The sequence below is a fragment of the Schistosoma haematobium genome, chromosome 1 (assembly GCF_000699445.3).
Source record: "Schistosoma haematobium chromosome 1, whole genome shotgun sequence".
NCBI classification, from domain to species: domain Eukaryota; kingdom Metazoa; phylum Platyhelminthes; class Trematoda; order Strigeidida; family Schistosomatidae; genus Schistosoma; species Schistosoma haematobium.
The window spans coordinates 83,922,490-83,932,023 of NC_067196.1; positions in this window are offsets into that span (position 1 = coordinate 83,922,490).

Below are 9,534 nucleotides of genomic sequence, written 5' to 3' on the forward strand. Positions count from 1 at the left end.
AAAATTGTTTCAGTTAATTCATTTGGTGTAGTTTTTAGTTTAGAAATCACTTTTCAGTTGATAGTTGTTAAACAGTTTAATAATAATAAAAGAAAATTTGTTATACCACACATTGTTATATTATGGTGTAAAGGCAACTTTCAATGAAGCGCCCACTACTTTAGCTGCAGATTCATTTCATAAAACGTATTCTTTCTATCTTCCCTAAAGTTTTGTTTGATCTCGATAACCAGTTGTGGAATAATTGAAAAAGTATTATGAAAACTGTATTCGGACAATTTTAGTATCATTGAAGTTTGGCAGCTTAGTATAATTTTACAGCTTATATGAAGTGATTAGAAAGATTTTATTATATAACAACTGCTTCGTTGAATCTGAATCCACAGATTAGTTGACATGTATTTTAAGTGGGATAAATATGCAACGCTGAAATGTACCTTAACTTTAATAATATGTATTACCTCAAACATATACGTTACGTCCCAAGTAGACTCTAGGAGATGATTTATTTGTCTAAGCTGAATACCCGTTTAATTTGATATCAAAGATATGCTAAGGACCTACATAATGTGAGGTTTATAATTGAAACATTTTTTCATTGTGACTATTATTGAAACCGTCCTCTGTTGTAATTGATAAAAGAGTTTAGGATTACTACATGTGGTGCTAGAATCCATTAGTTAACAACGAAATCTAAATGAATAAGTTACTATCAGTTTGTCTTAATCCAGTGATCTCTAGAAAGGCAGTTTACTCAGTTCTAAGTCAAGTATTTTGTATGAGTTCTAGTGTCATTACTTAGCTTTCTAAATTAAGGTACTTAAAAAACGGATTGCATCAGTGATTATTCGAATAGAACCTGATGTGGTAATCTTTAAAGCGTTACTTCACTCCACCCCGAATGAGTCAATAACAAAAAGGTAAATGAATGTAATGTCACATCATTTAAACTGGTCACCCCCTTATAAATTGGTCTATAAGTACTATGGTCTAAATGAACATGACATTAGTCCTACTAGAAGTCAATTGTGGCTCGATTGACTTGATAATGACCTTTTAGACTGCGACGTCGGATGATACGTGTCTTATTGCAATCCTACCAAATTTCAATTACTCTTTCATAGCAATTCACAATTACAACGACACTGCAGTCCGAACGTCCTACGAACATTAAAACCACTGAGTAGCGTCTCACTAGTCTAGAGGTTAAGCGATCGCATGAGACCGAAGGTCTCAGGTTCGAGTCCCACATCACTGATAGTATATATTCACTGCTGAGGAGCCCTATAATACGACTAAACGGCCACCAAGTGCTTTCAGGATTTTAATGATGATCTAGCTTTTATATCGATCCATGATTTCAATAAAATGTAACAATTTCCACAACCCCCTATTAAAAATATGACCTAACTATTTATATTGATATAAATAATCGATTTATTATGGTCTATAAACGGCCGTCCAGTGCTTCCAGGTTTTCAATGGTGGTCTAACATCAGTCGGTTCATGATCACCACAACCCCTAAACTGATAATTACCATGTGTTCCCTAGTGACTAGCTTCGTGAGAAAATTCTCAGAGTTCTGTTTAGAAGCCGTGAAAAGTGGAGCTAATCCGTGTCGTGTAGAAACAAGTGTCTACCTCAGTACAGTGGAAGATGGTCGCGCGATTTCGTGGATTGGTTGATGTTAGACACTATCACCATTGAATGCCGGCTCAGTGGTCCAGTAGGTTAAACGTTCGCGTGCGAGACTGAAGGCCCTGTGTTTGAATCCCGCGAGCGGGATCGTGGATGTGCACTGCTGAGGAGTCCCACAATAAGACGAAACGGCCGTCCAGTGCTTCCAGGTTTCCAACGGTGATCTGACATCAATCGGTTCATGATCTCAATCAAAAAAAGTAGATAAATTGAACTTCTGTTGTTTAGAAAAAAAAATGTATTTCAATAAGAATAAACAAATCACATCAAACAACTCGTTATGACAAAAACAAATAGGCTTAGATTTGTTTATACTTAATAATTATTTGATCCAGTTTGACTGTGTTCTGTTGTCCAAAAGTTAAACAATTTATTTTCTATTTTGTTTTAACTATAAGCTATCAGATATTCATACCATAGTAGGAAATTTAACAGAATGACTGAAAATTGATAAACGTTTAACTAGATTTAATAATATTGTATTTGACTAGGTGGATTATCATTGTATGTTTGTTTGCTTGTTTTCTTTCTTCGATTACAAAACTGATAACCTTGTCAAGAAAGACAATGAGAACTTCATGGTTAAACTATTCTGCTCATAGAAGAAACATTCTAAATAAAAAATGAGAATCTATAGCTTTAAAACAATTTTAAGTCAATATTTATCAAGCAATTCATCATGTAATACATACAATTGATGTTTATCTGCTCTAAATTCAACTACTTACATTATTTTAATAGTTGAGATCATAAGTCATTTCAAGCTAGACCATCATGAAAAACCTGGAAGCGCTGAACAACCGTTTCGTCCTACTGTGAGACTCTTCAGCAGTGCATATCCACGATCCCACGTCGCGAGATTTGAACTCGGGACCTACCGGTCTCATGCGCGAGGAGTCTTACAATAATACGAAATGGCCGTCCAGTACTTTCAGGTTTTCTATGGGTTTCCATGAACTCATTATCACAACTATTAAAATTACTAATAATATCCGCAAAAACCCCTTCTGATTAGTTTTTAAGTAGTTAGTGCATAAAAAAATGGAGTCATATTTTTCGAACAAAACTAGTTGGTTAACTTGAAACATTTATAAACATCAAGTAGTTTTCATTCATATGAGCTGCTTATCCTTGTTATTCACTCTTCTGTAGATTGGCAAAGGTTAATTGATAATAATCGACCTTGAGTACATTTTAAGTATGAAGGTAACTAAATTTAATTATTTGGTAACCAAGAGAAATCCATCTTACGCTACAAGATTATTCTTAAGCTAGAATACTTGTCGGAAAATTTTTTTAAGAATTTTCCAGTAAGATTAAGTGAACTTAAGATGATTAAGAAGTTTTGTATTAATAAATTACATAAGAAGTTACTTAATATTTAGTTGCGTTGACTGGTTTACCCGGTATTTATCTACGAAAAGTGTAACCTATCAAATTCTTGATTCTTTCATTCCTTTTTTGGGATGATAGGTCTATCCTATCAAAAAGTATGAAACTAAAACGAAACATTTCCTTATCCACTTTTAAGGTTCATTTACTGAAAAAAGCCCTGTTTAATTGTGTAAGATCATCGAGAAACATTAATATTAATTAATTTATCTAAAATAAGTCGTTTCAAATTATAGCACGTTAATTTAGGATTGTTTGTAATATAGAATGAAATAAAATGAATAAAACGGATGATGGGATGTGCAAGATCTTGGATCAATTGAAGTTAAATATTAAAACCGTTGGATGTCAGCTCAATGATCTAGAGGTTAAGCGTTAGTGCTTGAGATCGAAGGTCTTGGGTTCGATTAACGCGAGGGGGATCGTGGACAGGCATTGCTGATACATCCTATACTAGGACGAAGCAGCCGTCCAATTCTTTCAGCTTTTAAATGGTGGTTTAGCTTGGATTGACTTATGAATTTATATGTTAAAATACTACATTCTCCACAAATCCCCATTCTGATAAAATAGAATCGTTAATGTTGGAATGACTAATATGAAATGTTGACTTGATAAAGTTTATACTTTAAATGAAATTGGGCTATAAGTGATCAGAATTAATATAGTTAACATGAGGTGAGAGAGATAATACTGTAGTTAAAAATCAGAAATCACGTAAAATGTGGAATAATACGAATTAGTTACGAATGAGTAAATAGGGCTTGATGCTGAATAAATTCCTAAAAATGGTTGACGTGTTTTAGTAATAATGATAACAATAATGATGATAATCATAATGTATGATTACGTAGATTCAAGGAGGAACTGGTGGTTAGCTAATTAGGTCGGATGTTGGTCAAAGTAAAAAGAGGGGTTGAACACATTTCTTCTGGACGAGAAACTCTGACTTTTGATATAAATAGTTATTGTTTCAGCCGTTTGAAGGATTCTTAGTCCAACAGGCTGAAGTAGATTTCTTTTAACAAATATATCATTGCAAGTGATTGCTACATGTTGATTGTATCTTCCATCTGTATTAAATGAACTAAAATTGAGCTGTTAATACTTTTAACTACATAGTTGCTTAACCACACTTAGAGGTGCTCGCAAGCACGAAAATATAAATTCTTAGAACACTTTCCAATATAACTTGCTTTACAAAAGCAGTTGAATTGACTGATACAGAAAGAAGTACCTAGTCTAAGTAATTTATCATTTAATCTCAGAGTGACAATCGGACGTGTAGGAAACAATATTTGTAGTTAACCTGAATTAAAGATTCTTTGGGTTGTTCTGCGCAACTGTGATAGTATCATCATTCCTAAATTCTAGACATATATGCAGAGACTTTTTCTCACAATCAACCTTCATCTATGCTTTCTTTTCTTGGCTAAATGTTTATTTACAAACTCCACAGGATGTTCATCTTCCTTCAGAGTAGTACGTGATGCCTTTGTCACCTCTTCAACCGCATCTATGGAGCAAATGGTCTTGGTCTCTTTAATGGAATGTCTAGATCAGGTTCCTTTTATATTGTAGAGGAAGAAAACTAAGAAATTTTTTATAGTGCCCAGCCCAGGTAGTTTTCTTGTTCATGTTTCTTCTTGGTCACTCATCTATTCTCCTTCTAAGCGTAACATCTCGAAAAGATATTCTGCCTCTATTTTCTTACTTACATGTGTATTCAGTCAGTCATCTACAATGGCAGGACACAGTGAAATTCAGTGAAAATTATCAAATAACAGGACAGTCAGCCAATCAGTCAGCTACAATGTAGGACCAGGCACATATATGCATCGATCCAAGTTGGTATACCTCATTAGCACAAGAAGATGTGCACCAAATTCATAGAAGTACTTAAATCAATGTTGGTAATATATAAAAGAAAGCTTGCCTATGAGAATATAATACAGGAAGATAGAAAGATACGAAGCGATTTAAGGGAAGATAGTGTGAATACACCAACGTCATTGTGATTAATTCCCAGCCATGTCACCAAGAGTCTCCAACCATTGGTTACAATAGTCACGCGGACTCCAACCAAGTAGTCTGCATTTGCCCACATGGCTCAGACTACAAGTTAGTGTTTTCAAGGACTGATGCGACGTTTCGATTTGGTCACCAACCATCCCTGACACTAGTCAACATTGCAAGATGAACTTCATTAGGTCACTTGAATGTTTCTATCAGGTATGATCGTTACAAAAGGATGCATCAACAATAAAATGAAAACTTGTCAATATTCTGTGCCAGATTTTGGATTAATAATTTGAAACTTGAAAAAAGACCATATGTCTGAAGTTTCATAATATGATGAGAATTATTCAGCAATAAATTAATCTCAGGTTTTCTTTATACAATTTTACGCTTGATGAGAAATTACTTATTTATTTATTTGAACAGATAAATATTGGTATCAGGGGGTACTAGATATATCTGCGCCACACAATAACAATGGTAATGGGAAGAGAGAATGAATGTAAGGTGCGTATAAGAAAAAAAGAGTGAGAGAACAATAACGACCACAGATTAGTATATGGTAACAATAATAATAATAATAATAATAATAATAATAATAATAATGATAATAGGGGGAAACAGAAAGGTACAACCAGAATGGATTCTTTCAGTTAAGGAAGTTATAACCAATTTTTTATGAAGAAAGTAAAAAAACGTTAGAGCAAGATCGCCACTGACTTCTATTCTGAGCCATATGTGACAACGTCCCTAACCAATGGATGAGAAATTAACATCTGCATCAATTGTTATGATAAAACACTGAAACTTTTCAACACTATAGGAATTATCATTAAAATAGTATTGGAATATTGCTATATATATATATAAAAGTTAGTAACCAACCATTCAATATCATTCATAGTTACTATTATCTCAAAATTAAACAACAACAAAAACAGGCTTAATCTATTTTAAACCGGAAGCTTTAATAAAATCATTGAATCTAATATGAATATTACCATGATAAACAATTGACTGATGCATTAAAGTCTATTCTTCGAACTCAATTTCAGACAATCACTGGTTTTATTTTCTATTTTTGTTTGTTTTCATTCATAATCGATGGGATTGTTACCATAATGATAAATATATATATTTTTTCTTTTTTTTATCATCTGTCAAAATATTTTGTTTATTTTTTATCTAAAAATTATTAAAATATTTTTTTAAGAGGAGGAAAATCGGAACGTTCTAGTTATTCTATTCTTATATTTGTACCTTATAAGTTATTATAGGTAATAATCAAGATGGGTAACATATTGTAAAATGTAACAAGATATCAAAAGAAAAAGAAAAAGAGAATTAAAAGGTATCAGATGTGTTTTGTGGATATGATAGTAATTTCAATGGTTAAGATCATGAGACAGTTATAGCTAGACCACCATGGAAAACCTAGAAGCACTGGACGGCCGTTTCATCCTATTGTGGAACTCCTCATCAGTGCTCATCCACGACCCCGCATAGCGGCGAGATTCGAACCCAGGACCTACTGGTTCCGCGCGTGAGCACTTAACCACTAGACCACTGAGCCGGCCGACATCCAACGGTGTTAATGTCTAACTTCAACTAATACATGAAATTGAGCGACACATCCACCATTGTTTTCAGTGAGTTACTATCTCACAACAAACCTGATTGAACTCCACTGGTCACTAAAAAGTAATTAAACAATAGTCTCGAACTTAAGTTTTGCCTATGTTAATACTTTTCAACAGGATGTATTTACTATTTCGTGTGTGTGTGTAGGGAGGGGAGTGGGGAGGGAACTTGAACTTCCTGTTGGATTAAAACCTGTGTCATTTAATATTCTAGTGAAGAAAAAAAATTGAAAAAAATAAAAGAGTCACACATTTTGCTGTGATAACATATTGTAATATTGAAGATTGTATCATTTTTATAGTTAAAAATGATTTTATAACTGAAACATTTGATCTGATCAAAGGTAAAGCGTATTATTAACAATTTTCTATCACAAATATTCAGTAGAAATTCACTCAGTCAGTCAGTCAGTCAGTCATGCAGTTACAACGTAGAACTAGGCACATACATGCATCGGTCCAAGTTGCCATACCTCATTAGCACAGCAAGACGAACACGGGATTCATAGAAGCAGTGAAGTAAATAGTGTAATATATAAATGAAAGATTTTATGTCAGAATATAGTACAGAAAGAAAGATATGAAATAATTTTAGTCTCATAGTTTAAGGGAAGACAGAGAGTGTATACACCTACGCCATTGTGATCGATTCTGAGCCATGTCACTCAGAGTCTCCAACCATTGGTTACGATAGTCACATGGACCCTAACCAAGTAGTCTGCATCTACGAACATGGCTAAGACTAGAATTTAATGACTTCAAGCACTGATTCACTCGATGCTGTTTTACTAATATCTTCCTATCGTTATTTAGAACTGTCTTAAGTCCCAAGATTTTTAGGCAAAGATGGGTAGTGGCTAGCAGTGTGATCCAGAAATGCGCGTTTCGTCTTATTTGCAACTCGTCAGCTAAATAAATTTGTGATTTTAATTCTTTTCTCACCAAATTACAACCTATTTATCAACTGATATTATAGTAATTTTAATAGTTGGCATCATGAGTCAATTGAAGCTAGACCACCAAGGAGAACTTGGAAGCACCAGACGGCCGTTGCATCCGATTATGGAACTCTTCAACAATACACTGAAGTCCTGGGTTCAAATCTCACGAAGTGGGATCGTGGATGCACACTATTGAGGAGTCCCAAAATAGAACGAAACGGCCATCCAGTGATTCCTATTTTTCTATATTGGTCTAGCTTCAATTGACTCATGATGACAACGACCAAAATTATTATTACTAATAAATACCAATGAAAAGTATAACAGTAATTATTTATATCAAAGTTATAAAACAAAAAATAATATTTTTTTCTAAATTATTTATTATTGAAATATTGAATAAATTATATAAAAAGGAACCCAAATTTATAGATAGTTGAAATAGTTGTATAACATCTATATATATGTGACAGACGGCATGCTTAAATATCTGGGCTACCTATTCCTGCCATTTGGATATTTTAACAAGTTATATGTTTTCTTGTTTGTTTTAACATATCATTATGCCAATTGATCGCATAACCTATTCAGGTGCGTTTGTCAAAAGTTCACGACATTTCGATGTACAAATTACAAAACAACCCAATCAGAGACATCGTGGTTACTGGTAATATCCATCGAAAAGAATATAGACTAATCAGATGTTGATTCTTGAACTGCGAACATCTAACTGGAGACCACTCAATATTTATCGCAAGGGTCGATTAAGAAATAAGGAAATTTGTTGGAATACTTTGTGCTGAGAATTCTATATTGTACGAAACATATAACATTGAATAAAGCCAATAATAATAATATCTCTATATGATTCTTATTATTGTGTCAACTCAATAAAGAATCATTCAAAGAACAGTTTATATATATTCATTGTTATAATCAGAATTATTTTTCATTTTCTATAATATTTAGGAGATGGAGCCAGATAACAAATCCCCATATATTATATATATATATATATATATATATATTCATTGAAATTAATATAGAATTATTCTCTTGAATGAAACATTTTCCGTTTATTCTAAGCTGTCGTAAAGTTAAAGCTATTCAACTAATGAATCATGAAATATACATGGAAGTTCATCTCTATATTCAATGAAATGATCTTATTTCATTTAAATCTAAGTTATTAGTTGGGTGAATAGTTCTAGGCATATTTTATGTTTGGTAAGTTCATTCGGTAAATCAAAAAGATCTATACTTAGTGTAGAATAGTTAATTTTGTAATAGATCCTTCGTGATGACATGAACAATGCTGGTTTTCTTTTTTTTTTTCTTATTCACTTCATATGATTTTATTCGTTTGTTCTATTAGAAAACTAATCAACGATATATGCGACATTAGATACTAATATATGTATTGTTTGTGCATATATTATCATTTCATATGTATAGTTATATGTATATAAGTATGTATATATACAAATTTACTTTCAAGCTAATCATTTGTATAGTAGCAATTAATCATACAATAGAAAGGAAATGAAATTCTTTAAAAACAGGATTATTATTTAAACTTTTAACCAAAGAATAAAATACAGAAACTTTGGTAAACTTCACTATTCAGTATGATTTAACTAACAAAATAATTCCTTTATCTATTCATAAGCTTCCCATCAATTAACACATCACTACATTCATTCAAATTATCACAATGAATCATAATAGAAAGATTCAATTATACATGATAAATGTCAGAATAGTAGAGTTGATGTGAAACATTAAAGAGAAAGAATTCCATTGATACGTTGAAAAGAAACAACACAAAATATAATTCAAGAAG